Source organism: Rhinoraja longicauda, chromosome 12 (genome assembly GCF_053455715.1).
Source record: "Rhinoraja longicauda isolate Sanriku21f chromosome 12, sRhiLon1.1, whole genome shotgun sequence".
NCBI classification, from domain to species: Eukaryota; Metazoa; Chordata; class Chondrichthyes; order Rajiformes; family Arhynchobatidae; genus Rhinoraja; species Rhinoraja longicauda.
The window spans coordinates 9,050,590-9,064,115 of NC_135964.1; the positions used below are offsets into that span (position 1 = coordinate 9,050,590).

At 48.0% G+C, this 13,526-nt stretch overlaps 1 protein-coding gene across 3 annotated transcripts in view; it reads right to left on the reverse strand.

Moving 5' to 3' along the window:
• The window catches only part of gpm6bb (glycoprotein M6Bb), a 203,202-nt gene that overhangs the window by 60,449 nt on the left and 129,227 nt on the right, over positions 1-13,526 (reverse strand). The gene's annotated exons all lie outside the window — the stretch shown is intronic.

Genomic DNA, 13,526 nt, shown 5'->3' on the forward strand with positions numbered 1-13,526 from the left:
GTTCCCATGGCCTTGTGATCCCGAGAAATAATCCAGGCACCGCAGCCAAACAAATCCCCAGCTCTTATATCTGCAAGGAGTACAGAATCACACAACTTTCATACGCCTCTGCTTTGTAAACTTGGGAAACAATATCACTCGTTTTGGGTTTTAATGAAAACCATGATCGTAAATAGTTCATGCGCCTCTTGGCCATTATCTATTGAACAGGTTAGCAACTTACTGACCATAATTGGAACTTTAAATGCACAATCCAACTAATGTGCCTTTAAAATTGTAAACAGTCAAACCGTATTTAGTATACCAGTCTGAAGAAATTAAGTTTGAATCAGTTCTTTAATGTGCAAACCTCGCAAACTATTTTGCCAGCGTTAAAGCTGGTGGGGGTGGGGGTGGGGTAGTGAAAGATGTAAAGAATACATAACCCCAAAAGTGATAGAAGCCAAGCACCCAGATGCAATGTAAGAACTGCCTGTGAAACCCCCATAGACACACCAACACAGCGAACCATGGGCACAATGGGCACAATGAGCCCACTGGAAATCCGTGAAAACCTAAGTCCTGCTGGAAACATTCTCAACACAGTCGAGCTACAGGAAGTTGTTAAGATAGATAAGCTGGTAAAATGCTCAGTATTCAGAACACGACTCTTGATGTCTGTTGAGATGGACATCGTATTCTGAAGGATTAAGAAGGCAGGAGTCACGCACAACTTGATAAACTGTGTATAACGTTTATTTCGGGTTGGGTTACGAGGCGAAAACAGGCCAGGTCCCAACGTCGTTGGAAGATAATAAACCCTCAGTTTTCTGCATTGATATCAGCTCAGGGGAGGTGCATGGAACATCACATTGTGGGCACATGGAGAAGATGCCACGCTGGGTAAGCAGTGAGCTGGGCTTGTGTGGGGAGAGAGTACGCTGGGCTGGGTGGGAAATGTGGTGAGTGGGAGGCCAGGGACTCGGTTGAAGCTTTTCCTGGTGGGCTCAGGCAAAGCAAGGCAGTGGCACAGGGGAAACTCTCAGTGTTGGTGACAAAAGTAGTCCATGACCAGACACAGCAGATGGAGGCAAGGTGGGCAAAATGCAGAGACCCAAGTTGCACTACATCCCTCCCGAGAACCACTTTACAGCGCAGAGAGAGGCCCTTCAGCCCACCGAGTCCGCACCGACCAGCGATCCCCGCACACTAACACTATCCTGCACACACTAGGGACAATTTTACATTTACTGTATATGATTGTACCAAGCCAATTAACCTCCAAACCTGTAGGTCTTTGGAATGTGGGAGGAACCAAAGGTCTTGAATTAAACCCACGTGGTCACAGGAAGAATGTACAAACTCAGTACAGACAGCGCCCGTAGTCAGGATTGAACCCGGGTCTCTGGCGCTGTGAGGCAGTAACTCTACCGCTGCGCCACCGTGCCACCCTATTGCTCAGCAGGATTGGCCGAGGACAAGGGTGAATGCTTTTGGTGACAAGGGAAACAAATACAAATCAGGGCCATTTCAGATCGATCCTAACAACATGTTTTCATCAGTGAAAGATCTTCCAACTGGCATTCGTGTTTTAGTATTTATTAGACAAAGTGGACCCGTTGGGCCCAAACCTCTCCTGCATTGGTGTAGCACCCCGTCCTCCCCCCCTCCCCCTCCCCGCTCTCCTCAACGATCCCTCCCCTCTCCCTTCTCCCCACTCCCCCCTTCCCCCCTCCCTCCTCCCCTTTTAAACTTTACAATGGGAATAACTTTAAAAATATAACCGATTTCAATAAAACTACTTGCATTATCACTAAAGTGACAATGGTGAGTAAGGTGGGCCTAGAATTGTCGCGCTATCGTGTACCGTTTTGGCTGAAGTTCAGTCACAAACAAGATAACAAACGAGAGTTTTAGTATATAGATTTTAGTATATCTCGCATATTTGAGTACGGAATAGAATCACTGAATCAGAAGGAGATCGTTCAGCCAATTCTCTTAAAAGGACTATCTGGTTGGCTGAACCTAGTTGATTGAGTCTGAAGAAAGGTCTCCACCCAAAATGTCATCCATTTCTTCTCTTCAGAGATGCTGCCTGTCCCACTGAGTTACTCCAGCATTTTGTGTCTATCTTTGGTGCAAACCAGGTCTTTCCTACGCATCCAGTTGGCCTGATTACTTTCAAAAGCCCTGAAAACATTTTCTTTCTAATACTTTAGGCTTTCAGGCAGTGGTTTACAAATCATAAAAAATTGCTGCCACAAAGATATTCTCATCTCACTATCACTCACATGTCTGCCATTTAAAACGATTGACTGACGTGCCACATTTAGCTGGACAGTGGAAGACTCTCAATAGACAATAGACAATAGACAGTAGGTGCAGGAGGAGGCCATTCGGCCCTTCGAGCCAGCACCGCCATTCAATGTGATCATGGCTGATCATTCTCAATCAGCACCCCGTTCCTGCCTTCTCCCCAAACCCCCTGACTCCGCTATCCTTAAGAGCTCTATCTAGCTCTCTCTTGAATGCATTCAGAGAATTGGCCTCCACTGCCTTCTGAGGCAGAGAATTCCACAGATTCACAACTCTGACTCTGCATGCCCTCAATAGCAAGAATATCCTTCCTGAAATTTGGAGACCAAAACTGCACACAGTACTCCAGGTGCTGTCTCACTAGGGCCCTGTACAACTGCAGAAGGACCTCTTTGCTCCTATACTCAACTCCTCTTGTTATGAAGGCCAACATTCCACTCTCACTTTCATTCTAAGGAAAGATTTATCACTGAAGTACAAACAGACCTGCTCTGTTTGCTCTGGTAGTTTAGTTTAGTTTAGTTTAGGGATACGACCAGCACGGAAACAGGCCCTTCAGCCCACCGAGTCTGCGCCGACCAGTGGTCCCCGCACATTAACGCCATCCTACGCACACTAGGGACAATTTACATTTATACCAAGCCAATTAAGCTATGAATCTGTATGTCTTTGGAGTGTGCGAGGAAACCAGAGGTCTCGGAGGAAAAACCCACGCGGTCACTGGGAGAACGTACAAACTCCGCACAGACAGCAGCCGTAGTCAGGATGGAACCCGGGTCTCTGGCCCTGCAAGGCAGCAACTCTACCGCTGCACCACCCTGCCACTTTCGCTAGTCTTCTGATACAAATTTTCATAATTATTTAGCAGCTCGAAATTCTTTCAACAATCCTTTCAACAATCCTCACCTTCCACACCCTGGTTCCCCATTGAAGGCCGAGAGGAGATCTTATCGAAACGTATAAGATTATTAAGGGGTTGGACACGTTAGAGGCAGGAAATATGTTCCCAATGTTGGGGGAGTCCAGAACAGGGGGCCACAGTTTAAGAATAAGGGGTAGGCCATTTAGAACTGAGATGAGGAAAAACTTTTTCAGTCAGAGAGTTGTGAATCTGTGGAATTCTCTGCCTCAGAAGGCAGTGGAGGCCAATTCTCTGAATGCATTCAGGAGAGAGCTGGATAGAGCTCTTAAGGATAGCGGAGTCAGGGGGAATGGGGAGAAGGCAGGAACAGGGTACTGATTGAGAATGATCAGCCATGATCACATTGAATGGCGGTGCTGGCTCGAAGGACTGAATGGCCTCCTCCTGCACCTATTGCTATTGTCTATTGAGAATTCCAAACACTTCAAAATATTTGAACTGGGGGGCCCTAATTTAGATAAGAATTTAAAATAAAGCTTGCCGTGATTATTGAAAACATTGCCACTGAAAATTCAGTAGGGACGCACACAAAATTACATGCACGGGGAGATAACGTTAGCCTGAGTAAATAAGGAATGATGGGGCAGCTCCTAACCCAATAACATTGTGAAGTGCATGCTGATGCACAAGCTGAATTGGGAACAACAGCATGAATGGAGAGTTCAGCTCAGTTTTCTGTGCTTTGACTGTGTCCCAGACTCCTTCCGATGCACCCACAAGCATTTCCACACATCCTGCTTTCAATGGCCATTTTGTTTGAGAGTGTCACCAGGCTCTTTTGTAAAGAGCTGCATATTAAAAGCATTTTTTGGTCTCCGGCCTCGCGGAGAAGCGTTTCCCTGGAAACGTGGGTACTAACGAGCCAGCCATCCGCCTGGATTTGGCCGAACAGCTGACTGTTTGTTGGCCGCGGGGTTCAATACATTCACACGACGAGGGTGGGCAGCAACCAAACACAACCCCCCCTCCATGCAACAAGAGTCAGGCTTATTCTGCAGCACCTAGTGCTACTTAAATACAGAATCATCTACAGCAATGGATGAGGGAGGGTAGCACACCGATAGCCCTCCGAACACTTTTCACCACGTGATATAAACACCTTATACAACCTTATAGAGTGGCAAAGGATTATTGAAGATAGACACAAAATGCCCGAGCTGGACAGGCAGCATCTCTGGAGAGAGGGAACGAGTGACTTTTCGAGTCCAAGTCATGTCTACTTTATCTGTCACATACATATACAAGATGTGCAGTGAAATGAAAGTGGCAATGCCTGCGGATTGTGCTAAACTACAAAACGGAATAGTTTTTTTTTTTTAAAGACACAACACAAAAAAATTCATTAATACAGTAAATTAGTCCCTGGTGATATAAGAGTTAACAGTCCTGATGGCCTGTGGGAAGAAACTCCGTCTCATCCTCTCTGTTTTCACAGCGTGACAGTGGAGGCGTTTGCCTGATCGTAGCAGCTGGAACAGTCCGTTGCTGGGGTGGCAGGGGTCCCCCATAATGTTGCTGGCTCTGGATCTGCACCTCCTGATGTATAGGTCCTGCAGGGGGGCGAGTGTAGTTCCCATAGTGTGTTCAGACGAACGCACTACTCTCTGCAGGGCCATCCTGTCCTGGGCAGAGCTGTTCCCAAACCAGACTGTAATGTTGCCGGACAGGATGTTCTCTACAGCCCCAGAGTAGAAGCACTGAAGGATCCTCAGAGACACTCTGAATTTCCTCAGCTGTCTGAGGTGGTAAAGGCGCTGCCTTGCCTTACTCACCAGTGCGGCAATGTGTGTTGTCCATGTCAGATCCTCTGTGATGTGGACTCTCAGGTATTTAAAGCTGTTCACCCTATCCACAATAGACCCATCTATCTCCAGTGGCGTGTACGTCCTCGGATGTTGAGCCCTTCTAAAGTCCACAATCAGCTCCTTAGTTTTAGTGACATTCAAGAGGAGGCTGCGGTCCTGACACCAGAGTGCCAGATCAGCCACCTCCTCCCGGTAGGCCTTCTCATCGTTGTTGGAGATCCGGCCCACCACCACAGTGTCATCAGCAAACTTGATGATGGAGTTTGAGCTGAACCTGGCCCCACAGTCATGTGTGTACAGGGAGTACAGTAGGGGGCTAAGGACGCAACCCTGGGGGATCCTGTGTTCAGGGTGAGGGAGCTAGATGTGTGTTCCCCCATCCTGACCACTTGGGGCCTGGCAGTGAGAAAGTCCAGGACCCAGGCACACAGAGGGGTGCTAAGCCCCAGTTCCAGCAGCTTCTCAACCAGTCTGCTGGGGACTATTGTGTTGAATGCTGAACTAAAGTAAATGAACAGCATCCTCACATAGCCCCCCTGGTTGTCCAGATGAGAGAGAGCGGTGTGTAGAACCTTGGAGACCGTATCATCCGTGGACCTGTTCGGACGGTATGTGAACTGTAGTGGGTCCATGTTGCGAGGAAGGAGGGCACAGATGTGCTTCTTGACTAGCCTCTCAAAGCATTTCATGACAACCGAGGTGAGGGCCACCGGTCGGTAGTCATTTAAACACGCTGGAGAGGCATTCTTTGGCACCGGTACGACGATGGATCTTTTGAAGCATGCAGGGACCACGGACTTGGCCAAGGAGAGGTTGAATATTGTGGTGAGCACTGGAGCAAGCTGAGTAGCACAAGACTTTAGTACTCGCCCAGATATACCATCTGGGCCTCCAGCTTTCCTCGTGTTCACACGCGTCAGAGCCCACCTCACGTCGTGCTCGGACTCCGAGAATGTGTGCACATTCCCGGCGGTAGATCCCCCTCCAGCCTCGCTAGCCAGCGCCCCTTCGGTGCTGTTTTTAGACGGCGAGCTGGTGGTGTTACCCGTCTCAAACCGTGCGTAAAAAGAGTTCAGGTCATCAGCTAAGGAGGTGCCGGCACTTCCGGTTGAGGGGGTGCTGGACCTGTAGCTAGTTATAGTCCGTAGCCCCTGCCAAAGGCGCCTGGTGTCCTGCTACTCCATCTGTGACTCCATCTTGTCCCGGTACCTCCTTTTTGCATCCTTCACCGCCCTTCGCAGTCGGTAGGACTCTCCCTTGTAGTCGTCCATGTTGCCGGATGCCAGGCTAGAGTTGTAAGCAGGCCAGAGTTGGACTCTGTCGAGACCCTCCTTCAGACTGATATTCAGGGGAGAGAGAGAGAGAGAGAGGGAAACATAGAGATATGGAAGGGTAAGGAGTGAAAACGAGAGATCAAGGGGGACGAAGTTCCAGGAAAATGTGGAATACTGTAATGTAGAAAATAGAATTATTGAGAAAGTTTGAGTCAGGGTAACTGAGTGGAGGGACAATGTTTATAGACCAGATTTTTCCTGTGATACTCTGTTGAAGAAAGGAAATCATTATGACAAGGTCTGTATGTCATGCACACCGACTTCAGGATAGCCTTGCTTGAGTGCAAAAGCAACATTATGTTGTTTTTCTCACCTGAATGCTCAATATTTCAGTCAAAGAATTAGTGCTATTATCTGTGCCAACGTCCAAATGAGATTCAGAGTGGGTGCAAGGCTGGGAACCAGTTTGATGTTCAATACAATTTCCAAATGTCCTGTTTGGGGCCGTTTCTCAAAGATCACTCTGGTATTAGTCCAGTTCCATACCACACCAATAGTCAAAGGCTTGAGCATTAGGGGGCGTTCATAAGTTTATAAGTGGTAGGAGCAGAACTAGGCCATTCGGCCCGTCAAGTCTACTCCGCCATTCAATCGTGGCTGATCTATCTCCCCTTCCTAACCCCATTCTCCTGCCTTCTCCCCATAACCTCTGACACCCGTACTAATCAAGAATCTATCTATCTCTGCCTTAAAAATATCCACTGACTTGGCCTCCAGAGCCTTCTGTGGCAAAGAATTCCACAGATTCGCCATCCTCTGACTAAAGAAACTCTTCCTCATCTCCTTCCTAAAGGAACGTCCTTTAATTCTGAGGGTATTTATTCACAAAATGCTGGAGTAACTCAGCAGGTCAGGCAGCATCTCAGGAGAGAAGGAATGGGTGACGTTTCGGGTCGAGACCCTTCTTCAGACTGATGTCAGGGGGGCGGGACAAAGGAAGGATATGGTGGAGACAGGAAGATAGAGGGAGAACTGGGAAGGGGGTGGGGAAGAGAGGGACAGAGGAACTATCTAAAGTTGGAGAAGTCGATGTTCATACCACTGGGCTGTAAGCTGCCCAAGCAAAATATGAGGTGCTGTTCCTCCAATTTCCGGTGGGCCTCACTTTGGCACTGGAGGAGGCCCATGACAGAAAGGTCAGACTGGGAGTGGGAGGGGGAGTTGAAGTGCTCAGCCACCGGGAGGGTATGAGCTGATGAGAGAGTCCACCAGAAGATGGCCGGCTCTGCTGGAGGCAGTTTATCACCAACGTTCCTGTGGGAAGAACAAAGCTCGGATTCCCCTCCAGATCCCACGTGGACTTTGCCCTTGTAAGTCCCCATGCAATGAGATGAGAGAGTAAATCGCCATTAATCCGGCACAATGGACCAGCAGATTTATTTGACTATTGGATGTGATTCCTTTTCATACCCCAACAGACTTTTAATTCACTCTTGGTTTTTTTTGGAAAGGATGTTGGAATAAATTTTCCAGTATACCCAACAGGTATGAAGGGAGAGAGACGCAAAAAAAGCTGGAGTAACTCAGCGGGTCAGACAGCATCTCTTGAGAAAAGGAATAGGTGACGTTTCGGGTCGAGACCCTTCTTCAGAGATGCTGTCTGAGTTACTCCAGCTTTTTGTGTCCATTTTCAGTTTAAACCAGCATCGTTCCTTCCAGCACAGGTGCAAAGGGAGGGCAGGAAACAGGTGATTAGTGAGGCCAAAGAGGGCACAAGAAGCATACATTTCCAATTTGAAGGTGGCACGGTGGCGCAGTGGTAGAGTTGCTGCCTTACAGCGAATGCAGCGCCGGAGACCCGGGTTCGATCCCGATTACGGGTGCTGTCTGTACGGAGTTTGTACGTTCTCCCCGTGACCTGCGTGGGTTTTCTCAGAGATCTTCGGTTTCCTCCCACACTCCAAAGACGTACAGGTATGTAGACAAATTGGCTTGGTATAAATGTAAAAATTGTCCCTCGTGGGTGGAGGATAGTGCTAATATGCGGGGATCGCTGGTCGGCGTGGACCTGGTGGGTTGAAGGGCCTGTTTCTGAGCTGTATCTCTAAACTGGAATGGAGAGCGGAACTGGACCATTGGGATTTCCGTTGAGTTGGATAGCAGATTATAGATGTTTCACTGCAAGGCCCATTAATCGCCCCTTAATCGTCCCATGATATTTTATTGGGCGACCCCAATAGCTTTCACTCCATCAATTCCCTTCAGACATTTGTCACATGTCTCCTGGTTAAAAGACTGGCCTCAGACCCGCCCTACCTCCCTCCCTCAGCTCAGCCCAGCCCAGCTGTGGCCTCCTCCTCCCCTCACTCCCCTCACTCCCCTCACTCCCATGCCCCAACTGAGACAAGTCACAGCTGCACACCCCCCTCTCCTCAACCTGCCCATTCCCCGGCCCCAGCTTGGACCAGTCGCTCACCACCTGCCCCACCCCCAGCTCAGCCAGCCCCCCTCCTCAACCTCCCATCCCCCGCCCCACCCCCTCACCACAACTCCGACCGGCATAAACCTTCACCCCCTCACCACAACTCCCACCCACCCACACCCCTCACAACTCCCACCCACCCACACCCCTCACCACAGCATAGTCCAACACTGACCCCTCATAACTCCGACCCACCCAGACCCCTCACAACTCCCACCCACCCACACCTCTCACCACAGCTCAGACCAGCCCAGACCCCTCACCACAACTGACCCACCCACACCCCTCACAACTCCCACCCACCCAGACCCCACACCACAACTCCCACCCACCCACACCTCTCACCACAGCTCAGACCAGCCCAGACCCCTCACCACAACTGACCCACCCACACCCCTCACCACAACCCAGACCAGCCTAAGTACCTCACACCCCAGCCAGATTCAAGGCCTCCCGATTTCTAGCTCGACTCATTAGCTCTGTCTCTCTTCCCACATTGTGGCCTGCCCTGCTGAGTATTTCCAACACTCTTTGTCCTTGAATACTGCCCTGAAGAAGGGTCCCGACACTTGTCGTCACCCATTCCTTCTCTCCAGAGATGCTGCCTGACCTGCTGAGTTTCTCCAGCATTTTGTGTCTGCCTGGTCGGGTTTGTCACGGTTACGGTCAATTGAAAATCACCTCTCTGGACAACAGTCAGACTGGATGGAAACTCCAGGTCCCGTTATCCTGATCGCTTGGCTGTCCTTGAAGTAAACCTTTGCTCACACAGTGTGACGTTGCCTTTATCAGCCCCTGATTAATACAAGCTGCAGTACACAACAGCGGGCTGTACCACGCAAGGTCCCCAGCTCATAATTAATGCTGTGCCTCACGCAAACATTCCTGAACAAAGAAATACTACAGCTCTTGAGCAGTGTGTTCTTGGCAGTCAACACCTGACGCAGGCTTGGTATCGGGACAGTGTGGAACTGCACTGCCACATAACCCAGAATGTTACAAAAGGGAAATATCTATACGCTCTCTGTTCTCCCTCAGTCGGCTCTGCTATGTTGTTACACAAAGAATTCCCCTCAAATTAATGGCCCCAGAGTGAGCAGAGGCCGAACAACATACAGCATCTGCCTTTCTATTGCTTCAGTTTCAGTCTCAGTTTAGTTTATTGTCGCGTGCAGTGAAAAGCTTTTGTTGCGTGCAATCCAGTCAGCGGAAAGACCATTCATGATTACAATCGAGCCACTTACAGTGTGTAGATACATGGTGAGGGAATAACGTTTGGTGCGAGGTAAAGCCAGTAAAGTCCGATCAAGGATAGTCCGAGGGTCACCAAAGAGGTGGATGGTAGTTCAGCACTGCTCTCTGGTTGTGGCAGGATGGTTCAGTTGCCTGATAACAGCTGGGAAGAAACTGTTGCTGAATCTGGAGGTGTGCGTTTTCACACTTCTATGCCTTTGGCTTAATGGGAGAGGGGAGAAGAGGGCGTGGCCAGGGTGCGACTCGTTCTTGATTATGCTGCTGGCCTTGCCGAGGCAGCATGAGGTACAAATGGAGTCTGTGGAAGGGAAGTTGGGATGTGTGGCAGTCTGGACTGCGTGCACAATTAAAGATTAGGGTTTAAGATTAGGGATAAGTTATAATAGCACTTGTGTGCTCCCATCTTTGGCTAGTTTGAAGCTAGTCTGAAAGAGGGTCTCGACTGGAAACGTCACCTATTCCTTTTCTCCAGAGATGCTGTCTGGTCCGTTGAGTTACTGCAGCTTTTTGTTTCTATTTTCAGCCAGTTTCACATGGGACAGAGGTTTAAAATGTTTATTTTGCCTGCTGCATGTATGATGATCTTCAGTCACACGTTTGTCTCTGCAACGTCGGAAGTTGAGGGGAGACTTGATAGAAGTATTGTAGCGACCATAGAGATTGGTCCTGGGAGTCGAACCCTCAGATTGGCCAGCAAGGTCACGTGTGGGTGCGACCGTAGGGATTGGTCCAGGGAATTGAGCCCGCTGATTGGACAGCGGCGTCACGTGTGGTTTTGGCGCCCAAAACCAGTCAGTTAGGAGAGTTCTTCGAAGTGAACAGTTAGAATTAATGGTTGTCTGTAATCTCGTTCGTTATACTTTGTAATCGAATGTTGCTGTCGCAATAAACTTCTTTAACAAAGAACAAGCCTCCAGACTCGCCATAGTATATAAAATGATGAGAGGCACAGAGAGGATAGACAGTCAGAAGCTTTTTTCCCAGGGTGCAAATGTCCAACACTGGTGGGCATAGTTATAAGTTGAGAGGGGAAAGTTTAATGGAGATATGGGGGGCAAGTTTTTTTTTAACACAGAGAGGGGTAGGGGCCTGGAACGCATTGCCAGGGTTGGTGGTGGAAGGCAGATAAGCTGGTGGTGTTAAAGATGGACTCACGGAAGTGCAGGATTAGAGGGATATGGATCATGTACAGGCAGATGAGATCAGTCTAACTTGGCTTCACGTCCAGCACAAACACTTTGGGTGGAAGGGACCATTCTGTGCTGTACTGTTCCATCTCTGTTGTTACTTATCAATAATTCTCTGCCCCAGGCCTCTTACTGGAACACAGTTGTTTTTCAGGAATAGTTGTGGAAATAGAGTAGAGGGAACAGTCCACTGACCATCCATTTATGCTAATCCTACATTCGGTCTGTTTCTTTCTTCAAAAGTCATCAGACTGTTAGAATATTTGGCTTGTAATCCAATGTTAACTATTTGCAATGACTGGGAGCAAACTGTAGCAAATCTGAGTTGTGATATTATGGGGAGAAAGGCCTACGTTTATACAGCACCTTGCACTTCCTCAGGTCATCCCAAATCACTGTGGAGTCAAATGGGGCAGGCCATCCTTGGCCCGACCGCTGGAGTGTGGAACGGTCATTAGATAACTTGTATTACTAATAACAACAGCTCAGGAGGTCAGATAGCATCAGTGCAAAGAAACAGTTAACGTGTCAAGTCAAGGTCTCTTTATCGGAACTTTGCGGCTCCAACTTAGATTGAAATTGAGATTGGTTTATCGTCATAGACGTCAGGATGTAATGGAATTCCTCGTTCACATGAAGCTCACAGAGTGAAGAGTATACATCCAATAATGGTCAATCCAACATTGAGCACAATGACGAGTGCAAAGTAGCAGAACGATGTTGTGCAAAATATGAGTGTACAGGAATAATAACATGCAATAGTAGAAGAACCAAATGAGGTAGCATTAAGGACATGGCAACATGTCGTCTGTCTACAAAGGTTGTGGGTGAAAGAAGGTCACATACCTCTACTTAACTTTCACTTGACATTAATTAGCAATAAATTGGTCATCTCAGGAAAGTCGCCAGACTTATTGAACGTGGGACAGAGATAAAAGGACTCCAGAGTGAGACTGAGGTAAGTTGATACAATGGCTAATGAGGCTTTTCCACTGTGCATGGTTATCAGCGGCTCCTGTCTGCAGCTGCCAGACATTAAATCCAGAGGCAGCATTCACAACTCCACCGTGTTCCACTTCCAACATGCTCAATGGCAAGTCACGCCGATCTACATCTTCCAGGATTAAGTCAGAGCTTCCATGAACTGAGGTTAATCTCCAGTCTTGTGCAGGAAGGAACTGCAGACGCTGGTTTACACCGAAGATAGACGCAAAATGCTGGAGTAACTCAGCGGGAACAGGCAGCATCACTGGAGAGAAGGAATGGGTGATGTTTCGGGTCGAGACCCTTCTTCAGACTGGATCAGTCTAATCTCCAGTCATTCCAGGCGAAGGGTATAGAAGTGTGAAAACGCACACCTCCAGATTCGGGGACAGTTTCTTCCCAGCTGTAATCAGGTGACTGAATCATCCTTCCGCATCCAGAGAGCAGTGCTGAACTACTATCTACCTAATTGGTGACTCTCGGACTATCATTGATCGGACTTTGCAGGCTTTATCTTGTACTAAACGTTATTCCCTTATCATGTATCTGTACGCTGTAAATGGCTCGATTGTAATCTAGTATTGTCATTCCACTGACTGGATGGCACGCAACAAAAGCTTTTTACTCCACCTCAGTACACAATAAACTAAACTCGACTGAACCGAACTGGTTCATGCAATGTTGACACACAAGGAATCCCCCACAAACTGATGGCTCCAGTGGTTTGGCAGCATGAGCAGAGGACAAGCCAAATGCAGAAAGAGCAAGGACAAGCCAAATGCAGAAAGGACAGGCCAAACGCAGAAAGAGTTCTCCAATGGGTAATTGAAAATAATCGTGCATTTTTTTAAAAAGTTCACTGAATGTGGAAAGTAGTTATGAAGATATTGAAGCTAAGGAGGGAATGGGGATGGAGTCTATTTTGTCACAGTGCACTAGTCCAACCGATGTTGCCAGACATTCCCAGTGTTTCCAGCATAATCTTTTTATTCTGCATATTTTAGTTTAGTTTAGGGACCTTCTGTCTCCTTTTTCTGTTCGTTTACTTATTTATCTATTTATTTTCTTCTCTATGTTCTAGTAATCCCTGTAAAGCGTCTTTGAGTGTTTGAAAAGCGCTATATAAATGTAATGCATTATTATTATTATTATTATTATTATTATAAAGTGCGGAAGCAGGCCCTTCGGCCCACCGAGTCCGTACCCACCAGCGATCCCCACACATTAACACTACCCTACACAAACTAGAGACAATTTTACATTTACCCAGCCAATTAGCCTACAGGCCTGTACGTCTTTGGAGTGTGGGAGGAAACCGAAGAT